At 45.8% G+C, this 22,189-nt stretch overlaps 1 long non-coding RNA gene and 1 pseudogene across 1 annotated transcript in view; one reads left to right on the top strand and one right to left on the bottom strand.

The window, feature by feature from the left end:
* Nucleotides 1-1,370: 1,370 nt before the first annotated feature.
* The window catches only part of LOC129550293 (uncharacterized), a 42,113-nt gene continuing 21,294 nt past the window's right edge, over nucleotides 1,371-22,189 (top strand). The window contains exon 1 of the long non-coding RNA XR_008684802.2: nucleotides 1,371-1,930. This is a non-coding gene — a long non-coding RNA (uncharacterized LOC129550293). The remainder of the gene's footprint in view (nucleotides 1,931-22,189) is intronic.
* LOC148774558 (large ribosomal subunit protein eL30 pseudogene) lies at nucleotides 17,965-18,312 on the bottom strand (annotated as a pseudogene).

Below are 22,189 nucleotides of genomic sequence, written 5' to 3'. Positions count from 1 at the left end.
CTGGTGGAGTTTGTGACAACCAGTTGGTCAGTGGACGTTAACAAGAGATGAGCTGAAATCAGAAGTAACACGTGTGTGGAGTGGGGTCAGGCATAGTCCTCACAGGAGTCACTGCCCAACATCACAGACGGGAGTCTTTGTGAATGCTGTGTGTCTGCGGTCCTTAAGTTCAATAAGTTCATTCACCATCAACTTTCTTACTTCTTTGGCCACCAGGAGGTGACAGTCTCTCTGGATACTAAGGACAGCTTACCGTGGCTCCCAGTAACGGCTTGAGGGTGTCTCCGGATTTCTTTCCACATGTAAGGTTACAAGGGGAAGCCAGATGTCTGCAGCTTGGAAATGGGTTCTCATCAGACATGGAATGAGCCAGCATCCTGTTCTTGGAGTCCCAGCCTCCAGGAATGTGAGAAGTACAAGTTACCTGTTTCAGCCGCCTGTCTGGGCTGATTTGTTACAGAAGCCTGAGCTGGCTGAGACAACGTGCATAGTACATCCATGAAGAAGGTAATCATTTTGCCCAGAACAGAGTAAAACTTTCAACTGCAGGTGAGTTTTCCACTGTGTCATGGGAAATACCACAAGGTGTTGTGGTCTCCCCAAGTCTCCCCTCAATTAAATAGAAAATATGTCTTTGGAACCTGCCTCCCTGAATTCAGCATAGATATAGAAATTTATTGGAAGCATTAGCTCTTTTCCTTTGAACTAGATCTACCTCTTCAGTCATTTAAAACATTTTATTACTATTTATTTTTATTTTTCTGGCTGTACCAGGTCTTAGTTGGGGCATGCAGGATCTTTAGTTGTGGCATGTGGGATCTAGTTCCCTGACCAGGGATTGAACCCGGACCCCCTGCATTGGGAGCACAGAGTCTTAGCCACCAGACCACCAGGAAAGTCTTTCAATCATTTAGACTTGAACTTCATTAGGAGGTAATTAGGTTTCCTCTCCGATTAATCGGTGGTGGTTATGCATAAGGCCCAATGGGAAAGTTGTGTGATCACTTAGCCAGGTCCGCCAAGGGCGAGGCAACAGAAGGGTTAAAACCTGCGAGCTGAATATATGCTCAAGCTGGTGAGAGGAGGAGTCAGTGATAGACCTTAGGATTAGCTTTGCCAAAATATGTTAGAAAAGAAAGAGATTAAAGATTCTACGGAAGTGTAGGTTTTTCGGTCTCCTCACTAAATAAAGAGTGGTATGGCTGCTGATTGAAAATGTTTGTGTTTGGGGGAGTCAGGGCAGGGGTGTCCAGAAGGGAGATGCACAGAGAGCCGCCTTTGGAGTTTGGACATCCCTCATTCTCTCCCCACCCCCACTCCCACTCTGCCCCCGACCCCAACCATGAATCCTGGGTACAGTGAGCAGGGCAGTTACCCAGATTCCTGGGCAAGGTTTCCTCTTGGCATCCAGACCCGAAGGGATCAGGGAGGCCACGGGTGTTGAAATAGCCTGGCAGGAGGAATGCTGAGTCTGTCTTCCTGCCAGTGGTAGGCACAGGATGTACCAAATACAGCCTGGTCCTTTGCTCTGGATACAGATGAGTCTAGATTCTGAGGGACCTGGAGCTTACACAGTTGGGCTGGCCGAGAAGGGGATCCTTTCTGAGAAAATAATACAAAATTAGGGAGACCCTTGGAAGGGGCCTATCTGAGTGAGGGATCCTGAAGTGTAAGCTTCAGAAAGGGTTATGTGTGGAGAAGAAAGTGAAATAGGATGAGGAGATAGAGCTTATGGAAGGGGAGGCTACTCTGGACTGGAGCAGTCAGGGGAGGCTGACGTCTGAGCTACAAACCAAACAACAAGGAGCTGGCCATGAGGCCACTGGTGTGAAGAACATTCTGAGCAGAAGAACAGTCAGTAAAAAGTCCCTGGGGCTGGATCAGGCTTGGAATCGCAGGACCGCGAGAAGATGAGTATGCCTGGAGTTTGGTGAGCCAGGGGAGAGGGCTGGGTGGTGAGTTCAGGGGACGGGACAGGGGCTGGTTCCTCTCAGGCCTTCAAGACTTCGTAAGGACTCTGTTTTTCCGGGATCTTCGGGAGGCTGTTGAAAACTTTTAAGTGAGATTAAATATAAAATCAACATTATAGGGACTTCCCTGGTGGTCCGGTGGTTAAGATTTCAATGCATGGTCCAGAAACTACAATCCCGCATGCCCCAAGGCGCAACCAAAAAATAAAATAAATAAACTAAGGAAACTTTATAAACCCAATTCCAGTCCCTTGTACTAGGTATGAAATATATATATTATATATATATATTATATATTGTATTATATATATTATATATTATATTATTGTATATATATATTATATATTTTTTCTTTTTTTAAAAGAGCTTTATAGTGGTGTTTCCTGGTGGCTCAGATGGTAAAGAATCCACCTACACTTCAGGAGACCTGAGTTCGATCCCTGGGTTGGGAAGATCACCTGGAGGAGGGCGTGACAACCCCACTCCAGTATTCTTGCCTGTAGAATCCCATGGCCGGAAGAGCCTAGCGGGCTCCAGTCCATGGGGTCGCAAACGGTCAAACATGGCTGAAAGACCATTAAAAAAAAAATGGCTTGCAGAAAATTCCAGAAAGAGGATGGCCAGTGGGGCTGTGCCAGCAGGACCTGGTCCTTCTGGGTCTGATGATCAGAGGGGCAGCCACCAGGAACAGAGGGGTGGTTCCCCCCATCTCCTACCACGTCTCTTTCCCTGTTACTGTCACTCACAGGGCCCTTGGAGAGCAAAAGGGCTGATCTGTGTCTGCCCTGCTGGACGCCAGTCTGGACAGCTTCTGAAGCTCTGGGCCGAACCTGTGGAGTAGAGACAACTTCAGAGTGCCCTTGTATGTGTGCATGCAAAGTCGCTTCAGTTATGTCTGACTCTGTGCGACCCATGGACTGTAGTAGCTCTCCAGGCTCCTCTATCCATGGAATTTTCCAGGCAAGAATACTGGAGTGGTTACCATGCCCTCCTCCATGACCCAACCCAGAGATAGAACCCATATCTCTTATATCTCGTGCTTTGTCAGGCAGATTCTTTACCAGTAGCACCACCTGGGAAGCCCCATGGTCCCCTTAGCAACCCCTGAAGACTCTAGGAGTGAGCATCCTTGTTTCCAGAATATCTGACAACCACCACCTTTGGGAAGAAGGGAAGGACGCCATCTGACCAACTGGCTGCAATCTGACTGGGACATGTGGTCTGCCATGACCTCTCAACCTCCAGAAGGCCAATCTCCATAGGAACCTCTGAAACATGCCGCCTAGGGGAAGAGGAAGAAGGAATTGCACTGCTGCGGGCGGCTAATGAATAGATCTGCTCTGTGGCCAGGAGGGAGGAAATGTGGAGTGGGAAGAGAATCTTCAGATCAGGAAAGGAGGTGGGCAATGGGGACCAGACCATCAGTGGATGCGGTCTATACCCGGGAAGCCTTGGCCTCTCCAGCAGGTTCCTCCTTTCCCCCACTGAATCCCCAGGGACTCAGGGCCTCCCTGGATAAGGCCAGGACAACATTATTGGACATCCTGGAATCTAAGACAAGAAACCAATCAACATGGTAGTCCAGCGATTTGGGACTTGGGAACAGGAAGACTCAGGAGCTGGTCTTGGTGAAGACTGAAGAGCTGGTCTTCCAGTGGGGTCTGCTGCTGGAGAGGAATTGGGTTTTAACACTGAGTTTGAGACATCCAAACAAAGGTCTTCCTTAAAAAAAAAAAAAAAATTGTTTTTTTTTAGTGTGTATTTATTTGGCTGCACCAGATCTTAATTGTGGCATTCAAGAAGATCTTTAGTCCCAACATTTGGGAGCTATTACTATTTCTGTGGCCGAGGCTCTAACCCCTGGCACCCTGCATTAGAAGCTCAGAGACTTAGGACTGGACCACCAGGGAAGTCCCCCAAAGGGCTTGGGGCCAAGTCACAGTGGTTCTTATGGGGCCTGGAGGCAAGTGTTTGTCCATATTTCAAGTAATGAGACAAAGAGGGAGGCAGCGGCGGGGCTGAGTGGGGAGGGAGAAAGGGGGAGGGATAGTTAAACTGTTAAAAAAGAGAGATAAACACCTTGAGAAACTTGAGAAACTCAAGTCATGGAATCCCAGCGGGCCTGCCTAAGAGGGAACAATAGTTGAGGATTTCCGCCCCCTCCAAAATATAAAAAACACCAACCAACCAACCAACCAGCAAGCAAAGAAACAATGGAGAGACACTGGAAACAGTGGTTGTGGCTGGACCATTTATCCCAGCAATGATGGCAGTCCACAGTGAGACCCTGCCCCCAGTCAAAGAAAATTAAGGCAGACAAAGCTTCTCTGGAGCAGTATAGCAGCAGCCGTTGTGTTAAGCTCTTAGTGGGCGAGACCAACAGGTTGAAAAGGCTCTGAGGCAGGCAACGTGGGTGGGCCCCAGGAAGACAGGATTGTAAACAAGTAGAGGAAAGCTCAGGCTTCCCAGGTGGCTCAGTGGTGAAGAACCCGCCTGCCATTACAGGAGATTCAGGAGATAGGTTTGATCCCTGGGTTGGGAACATCAACCCACTCCAGTACTCTTGCCTAGAGAATCCCATGGACAGAGAAGCCTGGTGGGCTACAGTCCATAGGGTCACAGTCAGTGACTAAACACACATACACACACACACACAAACACACACACACACACACAGGTTCACTTACTTAAAGGAACCCTCATTTCAGGTCCCTTTCTTAAGACAAAGCTCTTCCTGGGATGGGGTGGGGCAGTTGGTCAACAAAGGGCCAGAAGGTGGCAGTGTCTACTCAGGGAGGGGTGGTGGGCCCAACCACAGGCAGAGTCACCCAGGTGACTCTCATGGCCCTTATGGCCCCTTGCGTTGATCCCAGCCCTCCAGGCCTTCCTCCCTTGGCCTGGAGATGGTCTGCCCACGAGTAAGTTCAGGCAGGGACCAAGTGCCCAGGCCATGAGCTGTGTGCCAGTTGGGATGGCCCTGGTCCTTGAGATCTAAATAGAATCTCCTCTTACTCCCATCACAGGAAATGGGGCCCCTAGCATCTTCTTCACTGTTTCCCGGGTTCAAGGGTTCAAAACGCCTTGTGTTCCAGGCCCTGATGGCCGGAGTCCAGCGCCACTGCCCTCCCGAGCCCCTTCCTCTCACTTCATCCTCTTTCTTTCCTCTGCTGTCCACCCATCCTGGACTCAGAGTCAGGGAAGAACAAGAAAATGACAAATGTGGGTGAGGATGTGGAGTAATTAGAACATTTTCCCCCTTTTGGTGCATCGTGTGGCTTGAGGGATCTTAGTTCAATCAGGGATTTAACATGGGCCACAGCAAGCCCATGTTAGCAAGCCCATGAAAGTGCCAAGACCTAACCACTGGACCACCAGGGAATTCCCATAACTCTTTTGTGTTTTATTGAGGTATTACTTGATGTAAAATATTATATAAGCTTCAGGTGTCCAACATAGTGATTCACAATTTCTTAAAATAAATTTTATTCATTTATTTATTTTTGGCAGTGCTGGGTCTTCGTTGCTATGAGGGGTTTTCTCTAGTTTCAGCGAGTGGGTGCTACTCACTAGTTACATTGGCAGACTTCTCACTGCTGTAGCTCCTCTTATTACAGAGCATGGGCTCTAGAGCATTTAGCTTCAGTAGTTGTGGCACATGGGCTCAGTAGTTGCAGCTCCCGGGCTCTAGTGCACAGGCTCAATAGTCGTGGCACACTGGCTTAGATTCTCTGTGTCATGTGGGACCTTCCCAGATTGAACTTGTGTCTTCTGCGCTGGCAGGAGGATTCTTTACCACTCAGCTACCACAGAAGGCCATGATTCACAATTTTTAAAGGTTGTATTCCATTTATAGTTATTTCAAAATATTGGCTGTATTCCCTGTTTCCTACAATATATTCTTATAGCTTATTTATTTTATACATAAAAGTTTGTGCCTCTTAATTCCCTGCCCCTATCTTTTCCCTCCCCTGTCCCTCTTCCCATAGTTAACCCACTAGATTATTCTCTATGAGTCTGTTTCTTTTTGTTATATTCACTAGTTTATTTTTAAGATTACACATATAAATGATACCAGTTCAGTTCAGTTGCTCAGTTGAGTCTGACTCTTTGTGACCCCATGAACCACAGCACTCCAGGCCTCCCTGTCCATTACCAACTGCCGGAGTTCACTCAAACTCATGTCCACAGAGTCGGTGATGCCATCCAGCCGTCTCATTCTCTGTTGTCCCCTTCTCCTCCCGCCCCCAATCCCTCCCAGCATCAGAGTCTTTTCCAGTGAGTTAACTCTTTGCATGAGGTGGCCAAAGTATTGCAGTTTCAGCTTTAGCATCAGACCTTCCAATGAACACCCAGGATCGATCTCCTTTAGAATGGACTGGTTGGATCTCCTTGCAGTCCAAGGGACTCTCAAGAGTCTTCTCCAGCACCACAGTTCAAAAGCATCAATTCTTCGGCAATCAGCTTTCTTCACAATCCAACTCTCACATCCATCCATGACCACTGGAAAAACCATAGCCTTGACTAGACGGACCTTTGTTGGCAAAGTAATGTGTCTGCTTTTTAATATACTATCTAGGTTGGTCATAACTTTCCTTCCAAGGAGTATCTTTTAATTTCATGGCTGCAATCAACATCTGTAGTGATTTTGGAGCCCCCAAAAATAACGTCTGACACTGTTTCCACTGTTTCCCCATCTATTTCCCATGAAGTGATGGGACCGGATGCCATGATCTTTGTTTTCTAAATGTTGAGCTTCAAGCCAACCTTTTCACTCTCCTCTTTCACTTTCATCAAGAGGCCTTTGAGTTCCTCTTCACTTTCTGCCATAAGGGTGGTGTCATCTGCATATCTGAGGTTATTGATATTTCTCCCGGCAATCCTGATTCCAGCTTGTGCTTCTTCCAGCCCAGCGTTCCTCATGATGTACTCTGCATATAAGTTAGATAAGCAGGATGACAATATACAACCTTGACGTACTCCTTTTCCTATTTGGAACCAGTCTGTTGTTCCATGACCAGTTCTGACTGTTGCTTCCTGACCTGCATACAGGTTTCTCAAGAGGCAGGCGAGGTGGTCTGGTATTCCCATCTCTTTCAGAATGTTCCACAGTTTATTGTGATCCACACAGTCAAAGGCTTTGGCATAGTCAATGAAGCAGAAACAGATGTTTTTCTGGAACTCTCTTGCTTTCTCCATGATCCAGCAGATGTTGGCAATTTGATCTCTGGTTCCTCTGTTTTTCTAAAACCTGCTTGAACATCTGGAAGTTCACGGTTCACATATTGCTGAAGCCTGGCTTGGAGAATTTTGAGCATGACTTTACTAGTGTGTGAGATGAGTGCAATTGTGCGGTAGTTTGAGCATTCTTTGGCATTGCCTTTCTTTGGGATTGGAATGAAGACTGACCTTTTCCAGTCCTGTGGCCACTGCTGAGTTTTCCAAATTTGCTGGCATATTGAGTGCAGCACTTTCACAGCAACATCTTTCAGAATTTGAAATAGCTCAACTGGAATTCCATCACCTCCACTAGCTTTGTTCGCAGTGATGCTTCCTAAGGCCCACTTGACTTCACATTCCAAGATGTCTGGCTCTAGGTGAGTGATCACACCATCGTGATTATCTTGGTCATGAAGACTTTTTTGTACAGTTCTTCTGTGTATTCTTGCCACCTCTTCTTAATGATATCATCTGACTTATTTCACCTAGCATAATACCCTATAGGTCCAACCATGTTGTTGAAACTGGCAAATTCTCTTTCCTTTTATGGCTGAGCAATATCCCATTATATTGTTGTTGTTGTTGTTGTTTTATACTACATCTTCCTTATCCATTCATCTGTTGATGGATGCCTGGGTTGCTTCTATATCTCAGCAATTATAAATAATGCTGCTGAGAACATTGTGGTGTGTGCACTTTTTCAGATTAGTGTTTTAATTTTTGGGGAGGTGTACCTAGGAGTGGAGTTGCTGGATCGTTTGGTAGTTCTCTTTTTAGTTTTCTGGGAAACCTCAATGTTGTTTTCTACAGTGACTACACTAATTCACATGCCCACCCCTGTGGGTGTGTGAGGGTTCCCTTTTCTCCACATCCTCACCATTTATTTGTGTCTTTTTGATGATAACCATTCTGACAGATGTTTGGGGATATCTCATTGTGGCTTTAATTTGCATTTCTCTGATGATTAACGACATCGAGCATCTTTTCATGGGCCTGTTGGCCATCTGTAAGTCTTCTTTGGAAAAATGTCTATTTGGATCTTGCACCCATTTTTCAATGGGGTTGTTTGGGAGTTTTTTATGTTGAGGTGTATGAGCTTTTTATGTACATTTAATATTAACTCTTATTGGTTATATCATATGCAAATATTTTCTCCCATTTAGTAGGTTGTCTTTTCAGAAATTGGAACTTTAACACACTGTTGGTGAGAATGTAAAATGATACAGCTGTTGCAGGAAGGGGGCCCTTCAGGCCTCGGAAGTGGGCTCTTGTCTAACACTCAGAAATGAATTGTCCGAAGAGACACATGTGCTGACAAAGCAAGAGATTTTATTGGGAAGGGGTGCCCAGGCAGAAAGCAGTGGGGTACGTGAACCCAGGAGGATTGCTCTGTCACATGGCTTGCACTCTCGGGTTTTATGGTGATGGGATTAGTTTCCAGGTTGTCTTTAGCCAATCATTCTGACTCAGAGTCCTTCCTGGTGGCACACGCATCGCTCAGCCAAGATGGATGCCAGCAAGAAGGATTCAGGGAGGTGGTCGGACACGTGGTGCCTCCTTTTGACCTTTCCTGAACTCTTCCGGTTGCTGGTGGCTTATTATTTCCATGTTCCTTACCAGGACCTCCTGTCGTAAAACAACTCATGCCAATAGTTAGTAGCGTGCCTGGCCAGGGAGGGCGGTTTCAGTCAGTGTGCTTCCCCTAACACAGCCACTGTAGACAATAGTATACCAGTCCTCAAAAATTAAAAGTAGAATTACCATATGATGCAGCAATTCCACTTCTAGGTGGATACCTAAAAGAATTGAAAGCAGGGTTTCAAAGAGATATTTGTATACCCATGTTCATAGCAGCATTAATCATAACAGCCAAAAGATGGAAGCAACCCAAGTGTTTACTAATGGGCGAACGGATAAACAAAATGAGGTTATACTGGTGAAGGACCGGGAAGCATGGCGTGCTGCAGTTTGTGGGGTCGCGAAGAGTCTCACACAACTTAGTGACTGAACAACAATACAGGGGAATGTTATCCAGCCTTAAAAAGGAAGAATATTCTGACACATGCTGCACCATGGATTAACCTTGAGGACAGTATGCTAAGTGAAATAAGCCAAACATAATACAGTATGTTTCCGCTTATATGAGGTACTGAGAATGGTCACATAGACAGAAAATAGAATGGTGGTTGCCAGGGGTTGGAGGAATGGAAAGTTATTGTTTAATTGGTACAGAATTTTGTTTGGAGAAGATGAAAAGAATTCTGGAGATGGTTTGGGGTGATGGTTCAAAACAAGGAGGATGTATACCTATAAATGGTTAAAAACATAAATTTTACGTTATCTGTGTTATGTGGGTTGCCATTTCCTCCTCCAGGGGATCTTCCCGATCCAGGGATTAAACCCACATCTCCTGTGTCTACCTGATGAGCCATCAGGGAAGCCATGTGTATTTTACCACACTTGTTTTAAAAAAGGTCCTTTGTCCCCGCCACTAGGGATTTCTCACTGGACACACACCTCCCAGGCTGAGACTCCTGCTATTTTTTTCTGGCCCCTTTTAATTTTTCTGAACTTCTCCCCTGTCTTCTCCTCTCTTATGGGGGGTCTCTTTTCCCCAAGTTCCTGTTAAGACCCCGGTAAAGCTGTTCAGTTCCTCCTGTGTTTAACCATGTCCCTGGAATCTCCCATTCCTCAGCCAAAGTGACTGATCCAGATACTCACCAAAACAATAACAGTTCTCACTCTGCTAAATGCCGTGGAAACGTGGCATCTGGTGTGTACTTTGGCCCCCTGAAGAACTGAGTCATCTAAGTCCACAGTTGAGATGCCATCTTCTCTCGACCAGCTGCCAGGCTGAGGACAGACCTGGGGGCCTCAGGACTGGATTTGTCAAAGTCCTCTCTGGACATCCTTTTGGCAGCTTGCAAACAGCCCCTGCTGGCAATGTTCCATCTGTCTGAGCATCGGGGATCAAGCCTCAGAAGCGCAGGGCCTGGGCATAAAGCAGAGAATAAGGGATCCCCAAGCTCAGGCCAGGAGGACTCAGTGTGGGACGAAGTGAGTGGGAACCGGAACCACAGGAGTGACAGGAGGTGATGGAGGACTGGACATCAAGAAAGTCTGCACCTCTGTGTGTGTGTGTGTGTGTGTGTGTGTGTGTGTGTGTGTAGACATCCCTGGAGAGGTCTTGGGGGTGGCGAAGATTAAAGGAAAAATGGGGAAGCTCTTCCGCTGGGTGATTAAGACAAATACCCGCAGGGAAACAGACAGTGCCTCCCAGGCATAGATCTCCAAAGCAGAGGCAGGAGAGGGCCCCTGAGAAGTCTTCAGAACAAAAACTTCCACTTGATAAGTGCTTACCAAGTGCCAAGCGCTAAACACTAATGTTCTTAGTCACTAGTCATGTCCAACTCTTTGCAACCCCATGGACCATAGCCCATCAGGCTCCTCTGTCCATGGGGATTCTCCAGGCAAGAATACTGGAGTAGGTTGCTGTTCCCTCCTCCAAGCGATCTTTCCAACCCAAGGTTCGAACCCAGGTCTCCCACATTGCAGGCGGATTCTTTACTGTCTGATAATAGCTTCAACTACTCCTGCTACATGCCAGGTTGGCCGTGTTCTAAGCCAGCTAATAAACTTGAAGTGCCAGCCAATTAGGTGATTTAAAATAGTCTAGTAGCTGCATGTTAGTTTATTTTCTGTTTAAGAAATATGAACAGGGGACTTCCCTGGTGGTCGAGAAGTTGGGACACTACATTTCCACTTCAGGGGGCTCAAATTTGATCCCTGGTCAGGGAAGTAAGATCCCTAACCCTAATCCCCTCAAAAAAAAAAAAGGTCTCTGGGGACTTCACCGGTGGTCCATGGCACTGGTTAAACTCTGAGCTTCCAATGCAAGGGGCGCAGGTTCAATTCCTGTTCCGGGAACTAGGATCCCACATGCTGTTTGGCATGACCAAAAAAATTTTAAATAGGAAGAAATACAAACAGACATGTATGTTCATACAAGCATGTATGAAGAAGAAAACTGAAAGTGTTAGTTGTTCAGTCGTGTTCAACTCTTTGTGACCCCAAGGACTGTAGCCCACCAGGCTCCTCTGTCCATGGGATTCTCTAGGCAAGAATACTGGAGTGGGTAGCCATTCCCTTCTCCAAGTAACAAACATGCACACCTAATGAATATATGGGAGATATCCAGGAGAAAATTAGTAACTACTCTGTATTATTAAATGTTTTTTTTTAAAGTGAAAGTAACTCTAAAATATATTCTATTTAACCTAAAAGATGTAAAATATTAATTATCTGTGAGATATTTTGCACTCTCTTTTCTTATTAAGTCTTCAAAATCCAACATGAATTTATACCTAGGGCACACCTCAGTCTGAAGGAGCCACATTTTCAAGTGTTCCATGGATGCAGGTAGCTGATGGTTACTCTACTGGACAGAATAGTTTAGATATATTAATATTAATTCTCAGTATAAGCACTTTAGCTACATTAATGCACTTAGCCCCATCATCATGTTTTATTATCCTCACTTTACAGAGGGCAGAAGTTCTTTGTCCAAGGCCACCCGGGAGGAAGGTAACTAAGTCAGGATCTGAGCCACCAAGCTTAGCAAGTGTGGCATGGGGACCTGGTCTCCTATAAAAAACATTCTGGGCTGTCACCACTATGTGTCTCATCTCCTTAGGACATAAAGTAAAAGGCTGTCTGCTCTTATTCCCTCTGCTTTACAGAGCAGAACAGAGGATAGTGGTGGTGGTTTAGTTGCTAAATCATGTCTGACTCTTGCGACCCCATGGACTATAGACCGCCTGGCTCCTCTGTCCAGAATGTGATTTTTCTAGACAAGAATACTGGAGTGGGTTGCCATTTCCTTCTCCAGGGGATCTTCCCAACCTAGGAACTGAACTGGAGTCTCCTGCATTGCAGGTGGATTCTTTACTGATGGAGCCACCAAGGAAGCCCAGAACTGAGCATAAGAGAGGCTAAAGGGTCTTGCCCTGTAGGTGGTCCCAGTGTGATCTGAACCTACAAGGAGTGAACACTTCGGAGACATCATCTCACACTGCAGTGAGTGTCAAGGAAGGAAAAGGTGTGGCTACTTGCATCCCACCCTGAAGGTTAAATCTGCTTTGAAAAGTTCAATGGAGGGACTTACCTGTGGTCCAGTGTTTAATACGCTGCCCTTTCATTGCGGGGGCCACAGGTTCGATTCTTGGACAGGCAACTAAGATTCCCATGTGCTGCTTGGCCCCCACTCCCCCTCCCCCAAAAAAAAGTTCAAAGGAAAAATGACCCCATGGCTCAAAGTAGGAGTGAGAAAGCTCTTTAAAGAGACCATTTTCTACATCATCATTTTAGATGGCTGCCTGAAAGTCATTCAAACAATGCACCATCATTTATTTCAGCAGCCCCTAGTTGAGGACAATTTTTCACAAATATAAATATCTCTGTGATGAACATTCTTATACTTTCTAGTTTGCCAATAAGGCAAAAAGATTTTAATCTCCACTACTTTGTCCATTGTCTGGCATTCAGGGTGTATAGGAGGGAGTCCAGTGAACTCAGCAAGCCTCACATGTCCCCGTGCATAGAAGAATCCCTGGACTTTGCCACTTACCTGTACGTTCATAATTTCACTTTCTCATCACACAGGCTCATTTCACCTGTGTCCAACACTTGGCTCCACCTAGCTTCCTGCTCTCTGATGTGCTTCTGCTCAAGAGGAAACATTTCTGGGCTACAAGGTCAGCGCAGAATGCCCCCACTACAGCGTGCATGCTCAGTGGCTCAGTCGTGTCTAACTCTTTGCAACCCCATGGACTGTGGCCCACCAGGTTCCTCTGTCCATGGGATTTCCCATGCAAGAATACTGGAGTGGGTTGCCAGTTCCTCCTCCAGGAAATATTCCCAACCCAGGGATGGAACCCATGTCTCCTGTGACTTTTTACAGAGGGATTCTTCACCACTAGCTCCACCTGGGAAGCCCCTCTCCTAGGGCACATTATGCAACAAAGATACTTCTTCAGGTCCTCCATTCCACCTTGCTTTCTGGAGAATCATGATAGACCTCTACGGAGCCTTTGCCTCCTGTTTCGTGGAAAGGTTTATTCTGGTTCCTGGCTTCTTCCCAGTTTCCATCTGACTGCCCTTTTACCCTTCAGTCAGGTTTTATCTCTTACTTGGTGGGTACTTTGTTTGCTGACAGGATCTCAATTGAAACAGTGCCATTAATTGCCTTTCTATGTTTTTAACTAGAAAGGCAGTTCAATTAGGGTACATGAATATTGGAAGGGGAAGACACAACCCCTACCCCATTTATGCCTAGACGTCTTTCTCTTACTTTTGACCAATTTCTAAAAGGGTCTGGGGCCCACTCAATTCTCAATATTCATTGGAAGAACTGATGCTGAAGCTGCAATACTTTGGCCACCTGATGGAAAGAATCAACTCACTGGAAAAGACCCTGATGCTGGGAAAGATTGAAGGCAGGAGGAGAAGGGCATGACAGAAGATGAGATGGTTGGATGGCATCACTGACTCAATGGATATGAATCTCAGCAAACTCTGGGAGATGGTGAAGGACAGGGAGGCCTGGCATGCTGCAGTCCATGGGGTCGCAAAGAGTCGGACATGACTCAGTGACTGAACAACAACTCAGGAGAATCAGAACTGTGCCTGGAGAAGGTGGTGGGCCTGAATGATCACCAGATTGGACCTTGCTCTGTCTGCTCTTTTGAAGACTTTTTCAAAAGAACCACCCTTCTCTTTGTTCCTCCCTTTCTCTTCCCTGCCCCAGGGGCAGGCTTTCTACTCAGGACCATTCATCAGGAAGAGACCTGCCTTTACGGCTCTGTGAATACTCTCTAGTGCCTGTGTAGGTGGATGCCAGTGGCAGCTTGCAGTAAAGATGCCTCATCTTGGCTCTGCTGGATCCTCTGCTTGCCCCACAGGCTGAGGCTCAAATTCCAGCCAGGAAAAAAAAGTTACAAATTACTCCCTAACCCCATGCCTTTCTCATTACCAGCAGTAACCTCCAGTGTGAACATCTGAAAAGCCAAGAACTTGTATTGATTGCCTTCTCCCTCTTTTTAATGACACAGTGTATTCGTCTACTAGTGTTACTGTAACAAATACCAGAGACTGGGTGGTTCAACAACAGAAATTTATTTTCTTACACTTCTGAAACTTAGAAGTCCAAGATCAAGGTGTTGGCTCCTTCTGAGGCTTCTGTTTGCAGATGGCCATCTTCTCCAGTGCTATGCATTGATCACAGCAAACACCCTCTTCCAACAATACAAGAGACGACTCTACACATGGACATCACCAGATGGTCAGTACTGAAATCAGATTGATTATATTCTTTGAAGCCGAAGATAGAGCAGTTCTGTACAGTCATCAGAAACAAGACTGGGAGCTGACTATGGCTCAGATTATGAACTCCTTATTACAAAATTCAGACTTAAATTGAAGAAAGTAGGGAAAACCGCTAGGCTATTCAGGTATGACTGAAATCAAATCCCTTATGCATATACAGTGGAAGTGACAAATAGATTCAAGGCATTAGATTTGATAGAGTGCCTGAAGAACTATGGACAGAAGTTTGTAACATTGTACAGGAAGCAGCGATCAAAATCATCCCCAAGAAAAAGAAATGCAGAAGGTAAGATGGTTGACTGAGGAGGCCTTACAAATAGCTGAGGAAAGAAGAGAAGCTAAAGGCAAAGGAGTAAAGAAAAGCTATACCCATCCGAATGCAGAGTTCCACAGAATAGCAAGCAGAGATGAGAAAGCCTTCCTAAATGAACACTGCAAAGAAAGAGAGGAAAACAATAGAATGGGAAAAGACTAGAGATCTCTTCAAGAAAATTGGAGATACCAAGGGAACATTTCATGCAAAGATAGGCTCAATAAAGGACAGAAATGGCATGGACCTAACAGAAGCAGAGGATATTAAGAAGAGGTGGCAAGAATACACAGAAGATCTATACGAAAAAGATCTTAATGACCCAGGTAACCACGATGGTGTGATCACTCACCTAGAGCCACACATCCTGGAGTGCAAAGTCAAGTGGGCCTTAGAAGCATCACTACGAACAAAACTAATAGAGGTGATGGAATTCCAGCTGAGCTAGTTCAGTTCCTAAGAGATGATGCTGTTAAAGTGCTGCACTCAATATGCCAGCAAATTTGAAAAACTTAGCAGTGGCCACAGGACTGGAAAAGGTCAGTCATCATTCCAATCTCAAAGAAGGGCAATGCCAAAGAATGTTTAAACTACCCCACAATTGGACTCATTTCACATGCTAGCAAGGTCATGCTCAAAATCCTCCATGCTAGACTTCAACAGTACGTGAACCAAGAACTTCCAGGTGTTCAAGCTGGATTTAGAAACAGTAAAGGAACAAGAGATCAAATTGCCAACATCCGTTGGATATTAGAAAAAGCAAGAGAACTCCAGAAAAACATCTATTTCTGCTTCATTGACTACTCTAAAGCCTTTGACTCTGTGGATCACAACAAACTGTGGAAAATTCTTCAAGAGATGGGAATACCAGACCACCTGACCTGCCTCCTGAGGAATCTGTATGCAGGTCAAGAAACAACATTTAGAACCAGACATGGAACAATGGACTGGTTCAAAACTGGGAAAGGAGTACATCAAGGCTGTATATTGTCATCCGCTTATTTAACTTACAGAGTACATCATGCAAAATGACCGGTTGGATGAAGCACAAGCTGGACTCAAGATTGCCGGGAGAAATATCAATAACCTAAGATATGCAGATGACAGCATTCATGGCAGAAAGCAAAGAGAAACTAAAGAGCTTCTTGATGAAAGTAAAAGTGGAGAGTGAAAAAGCTGGCTTAAAACTCAACATTCAAACAACAAAGATCATGACATCCAATCCCATCACTTCATGGCAAATAGATGGGGAAACAATGATTGACTTTATTTTCTCGGGCTTCAAAATCTCTGTGGACAGTGATTGCAGCCCTGAAAAACCTAAACAGCATATTAAAAAGCAGAGACATTTCTTTGCCAACAAAAGTCAGTATAGTCAAAGTGTCATTTTCCAGGAGTCATGTATGGATGGGAGAGTTGGACCATAAAGAAGGCTGAGTGCAGAAGAATTGATGGTTTCAAACTGTGATGTTGGTGAAGGCTCTTGAGAGTCTCTTGGACTGCAAGGAGATCCAACCAGTCAATCCTAAAGAAAATCAGTCCTGAATATTCATTGAAAGTGTAATGTCGGACCTCAGTGGCCATTGTTGTACTTCTCCTCCCCCTCTTCCCTTTCCTGCCAGCAGGAAAAAGTCCCGTCGGATTCTGACTATTGTGCTCTATTCTCTCATTCCCTCCCCGACTACTGGAGTGGCCTGGTAAAAATCAACCCTCTCCTAACCTCCCCCTCCTGTCCAGAAACAGCATTCTGCCCAGAAACAGCAAGAACTATTCCGCTGCATCAGCACAACCTTGAGCAGACCGGGCAACCAACCCAGTCTTGCCCCCCGGCTAACTGACCTATGAGAGACCACCACTCCAAATCTTGCCTAAAGTTATATAAGTTGCCTCTTGCCTTTGTTTGACGCGGACTTCCCCGACCTCGCTCTGTTAGGTCCGGGAATCCCGCCCAGGGGAGCCTAGCCATTAAAGCCTGTTACATTATCTATTTAGCATCTGGGTTCTTTTATTTAACATCATTGGGCCTTTACGACCTTACCGAAAGGACTGAGGCTGAAGCTGAAGCTCCAATACATTGGCCACCTGATGCGAAGAACTAACTCGCTGGAAAAGACCCTAATGCTGGGAAATATTGAAGGCAGACAGAGAAGGGGACAACAGAAGATGAAATGGTTGTATGGTATCACCAACTCAATGGACATGAGTTTGAGCAAGCTCTGAGAGTTGGTGAAGGACAGAGAAGTCTGGCATGCTGCAGTCCGTGGGGTGGCAAAGAGTTGAACACGATTGAACGACTGAACAACAACATCCTCTCCCTGGGCCTCCTTCTATGAGTATCTGTGTCCTAATCTCCTCTTCTTAGAAGGACACCAGTCACATTGGAGTAGTGCTGCATGCCTGCTAAGTTGCTTCAGTCATGTGTGACTCTCTGCAACCCCATAGGCTGTAGCCTCCAGACTCCTCTGTCCATGGGATTCTCCTGGTAGGAATACTGGAGTGGGTTGCCATGCCCTCCTCCAGGGGATCTTCCCTACCCAGTGGTCGAACCATGTCTCTTATGCCTCCTGCATAGGGAGGCAGGTTCTTTACCACTAGTGCCACCTGGGAAGTGTGGAGTAGAGTCCATATTGGAGTCGGGCCCACCCTAGTGACCTCCTTTTTCACTTAAATACCTATTTAAAGGCCCTTTCTCCAAATCCAGCCGCATATTAAGGTACTGGGGGGTAGCACTTCAGCATATGAATTTGAGGGGCATGGTTCAGCCTGTAACACATGTTACATTTCTGTGATTACAAAAGCAGCATACGTTCACCATAGAAAATTTCCGGAGGTGAAGAAACTAAGGTAAGAATCTCTGCAAGGGACTTCTCTGGTGGTCCAGTTGAAGGTGTTTACCTTAGATTGAGACTTGAACCCATGTGCCGGGACTCAAACCCAGCCAAAACCCAGATTGGAGCTTGAACTGAGCCAATACCCACAGTCTTCAAACTGAGATCACAGACCTGGTTACAGGCTCAGGTTTTTGTTTTTTTTTTTTAACAAGCTCTTTCCTGCCAGCTTTATTAAAGAAAAATTGTACGTGATTCACTTTTCACCAGTCTGTTCTGGTGTGCTTCTAATGATATCAGAATCATCTGGATCAATCATAGCCAGTGTGCATACCTCTGTAGTACTTTTCACATCTGTGCCCAATTCAATTTTATTGCCGTGGTAGTGATGGACAACAGTTTTGGCCAACATGGTATAATACTCTATTTCAGATTTCCTCAAGGCTGAGCAGTTGTTGGTGAGGATGACCAGTTTCACTTTGCCTTGTCTGATCATTTTCAGAGTCTGCTTGTACCCCAGCACATACTTTCCATTTTTCATAACCAGTTGGAGCCTAGAGTTGATTGACTCCAGTGACTTTCTCATCTTCTTGGTGGCCACCATCTCCCTGTCTTAGATGCGGGATGCCTCCAACCAAGAGCAGCCACCAAGATGGCCGGGGAGTGAGAAAGGCCAGGCTTAGGTTCTTGATGTCTCATAGCAGAAAGAATTCAGTGAGAGACAAAGTGATAGGTAACAAGTGAATTTATTCAGAGAGAAACACACTCCACAGAGCATGGGCCATCGCCATTGCAGAGGGTGAATACAGTGGCCTTGAAAGGGGTTGTGGTTAGCATTATGGGCTGGGTAATTTCATAGGCTAATGAGTAGGAGGATTATTTCAACTATTTTGGGGAAAGGGAGGGGATTTCCAGGGGTTGGGCTACTGCCTGCTTTTTGGTCTTTTATGGTCAACTCTGGAACCATCATGGCACCTCTGAGTGTGTCATTTAGCTTGCTGATTGAGGATCAAGGTCTAGTCAAAGTCGACTTGTCTGCCATCTTGGACTGATTTGATTCCAATCGGTTTATGTGTGTCCTTGGGCTATGTCATTCAAAAATTCTGCCTGGCCCCCTTCCCTCCTATTTTACCATGGCTAAGACTCTGTGCTCCCAATGCAGAGAAAAACTAATTCTGACTGCATGTTGGAACTATTTCTTTGACTTGCTTTTTATGGCTGTTGTTATTATCATCATACATAATGGCCTGCCTCAGAAAACCCAGCCCCTCAGCCTGACTGTTGGACTAAAAGTACCTTTGTTGAGCTCAGAGGGATATAATCTGACCCCGCCTACCTGTGACTGGCTGCTTGAAAGAAGAGACTAACACACCCTTCCCCAGGGCTGGCCGATCCCGATCCCAGAGATGTTTTGCAAGACTGATGGCCCTTTATACTTTACTTCCTCATTGCCTCGCCTTCTTTATTCTGCCTTTTGATTTTAGTTCCTCATCGCTTCTCTCTCTGGTTCTTTAAAAGAATCTGGCATCCAGACCCCAACTAGATGGTTATTTTGAGACTTTAGTCTGCCATCTTCTCCATCTGTGGGCTTTCCAAATAAAGCCATATTTGTGGTAACCCAAGGACTAAAACCAGGCTTCAGCAATACATGAACCGTGAACTTCCAGATGTTCAAGCAGGTTTTAGAAAAACAGAGGAACCAGAGATCAAATTGCACCCGCTGGATCATGGTAAAAGCAAGAGAGTTCCAGAAAAACATCTATTTCTGCTTTATTGACTATGCCAAAGCCTTTGACTGTGTGGGTCACAATAAACTGTGGAACATTCTGAAAGAGATGGGAATCCCAGACCACCTGATCTGCCTCTTGAGAAACCTGTATGCAGGTCAGGAAGCAACAGTCAGAACTGGACGTGGAACAACAGACTGGTTCCAAATAGGAAAAGGAGTACATCAAGGCTGTATATTGTCACCCTGCTTATTTAACTTGTATGCAGAGTACATCATGAGAAATGCTGGGCTGGAAGAAGCACAAGCTGAAATCAAGATTGCTGGGAGAAATATCAATAACCTCAGATATGCAGATGACACCACCCTTATGGCAGAAAGTGCAGAGGAACTCAAAAGCCTCTTGATGAAAGTGAAAGAGGAGGGTTAAAAAGTTGGCTTGAAGCTCAACATTCAGAAAACAAAGATCATGGCATCTGGTCCCATCACTTCATGGGAAATAGATGGGGAAACAGTGGAAACAGTGTCAGACTTTATTTTTTCGGGCTCCAAAATCATTGCAGATGCTGATTGCAGCCATGAAATTAAAAGACATTTACTCGTTGAAAGGAAAGCTATGACCAACCTAGATAGCATATTAAAAAGCAGAGATATTACTTTGCCAACAAAGGTCCATCTAGTCAAGGCTATGGTTTTTCCAGGGGTCATGTATGGTGAGAGTTGGACTGTGAAGAAAGCTGAGCGCTGAAGAATTGATGCTTTTGAACTGTGGTGCTGGAGAAGACTCTTGAGAGTCCCTTGGACTGCAAGGAGATCCAACCAGTTCATACTAAAGGAGACCAGTCCTGGGTGTTCATTGGAAGGACTGATGCTGAGGCTGAAACTCCAATACTATGACCACCTCATGCGAAGAGTTGACTCACTGGAAAAGACCCTGATGCTGGGAGGGATTGGGGGCAGGAGGAGAAGGGGACGACAGAGGATGAGACGGCTGGATGGCATCACCGACTCGATGCACATGAGTTTGGGTGAACTCCAGGAGTTGGTGATGGACAGGGAGGCCTGGCGTGCTGCGATTCATGGGGTCGCAAAGAGTCTGATACAACTGAGCAACTGAACTGAACTGAAGGAATAAAGAGCAGATAAAACCAAGGAGGGTCTTAGAATGAAGGAACGGAAAAACCAGACCCTTATTGTCCTTCCGTCCCCCATATTGTAACTATTAACAGATTTTGGGTCCTCCTGAGCAGTATAACCTGTCTCCCCTCCTACCCCATAGGAAGAAGGTATTTGCCTTACTCTTCCCCCACCCAATATACTTGCCTCATCCAATCACCAAATGACCCGCAAGACCCCTATCCCACTCCTTGTACCCTGGATATAAAAGTGGACTAAGGACCCCTGTTCAATATCAGTTATCCCTTGAACTGGTCCACTGTTGTAACAACATCTCTCATTCTAATAAACTTTATTTCCCGCTCATTCTGTCTCATGTCTGGAAATTCTTTTCCAACCCACACCCGGACCCCGACAATATTCCTTGCCTCAGCAGCTCATCATTGACTGTGCTTGACTTTAGGTAAAAGGGGAAGAATGTTGTTTTCCTTACTCCATCTTCCTACTTAGCTGGATTTTCTGGAAATGAAAGTCTCTCAGTCGTGCCTGACTCTTTGCAACCCCATGGACTCTACAGTCCGTGGAATTCTCCAGGCCAGGATACTGGAGTGGGTAGCCTTTCCCTTCTCCAGGGGATCTTCCCAACCCAGGGATCAAACCCAGGTCTCCTGCATTGCAGGAGGATTCTTTACCAGCTGAGCCACAGAGAGGCCCAAGAATACTGGAGTGGGTAGCCTATCCCTTCTTCAGGGGATCTTCCCGACCCAGGAATTGAACCGGGGTCTCCTGCATTGCAAGCAGATTCTTTACCAACCGAGTTATCAGGGAAGCCCAGCTCTATTTCCTACATTTTCTTAAATGAGCTTATAAGCTTATATTATCTTTTTCTTTTTTAAAGTTAACTTTTAATTAATTAATTAATTTATTTTTCTGGGCCATGTTCTGCAGCATGTGGGATCTTAGTTACCTGACCGGGGATTAAACTGTGCCCTCTGTACGGGAAGTGCAGCACGGTCTTAGCCACTGGACCACTGGAGTCTTAACTAGTCCCTGAGCTTATATTATTTTTATAATGGAGGAAATAAGCAAATGCAATAGAACATTCGGAGAAGGCAATGGCAAGCCACTCCAGTACTCTTGCCTAGAAAATCCCATGGATGGAGGAGCCTGGTAGGCTGCAGTCCGTGGGGTCGCTAAGGGTCGGACACGACTGAGCAACTTCACTTTCACTTTTCACTTTCACACATTGGAGAAGGAAATGACAACCCACTCCAATGTTCTTGCCTGCAGAATCCCAGGGATGGGGGAGCCTGGTGGGCTTCCGTCTATGGGTTTGCACAGAGTCGGACACGACTGAAGTGACTTAGCAGCAGCAGCACTAGAACACTGCCAGGGAGGACAATGAAAAGGAGCTTTTGTTTAGAGCAAAGAGATGAAAGGAAGAGCCGGCCTTCGTTAGATGCTGGGAGCGGAATCTTGGAAGGTCGGAACCTGTCAGCAATGGGACCTTTGCCTTTCAGACCTGGAGAAGTGTGCGAGCAACTCAGGGAGGAAGCAGCTCTTAGCTCTCCCCAAGGTGGGTTGGGGAGTTTGTAAATGAACCACTGCTCCTTCAAACAAGGTCTGTTGTGCTGTGTGC

The sequence above is a fragment of the Moschus berezovskii genome, chromosome 21 (assembly GCF_049115385.1).
Source record: "Moschus berezovskii isolate FMDL1 chromosome 21, NW_MosBer_1.0, whole genome shotgun sequence".
Classification (NCBI taxonomy): Eukaryota; Metazoa; Chordata; class Mammalia; order Artiodactyla; family Moschidae; genus Moschus; species Moschus berezovskii.
This window is presented reverse-complemented; position numbering and strand designations above follow the sequence as displayed.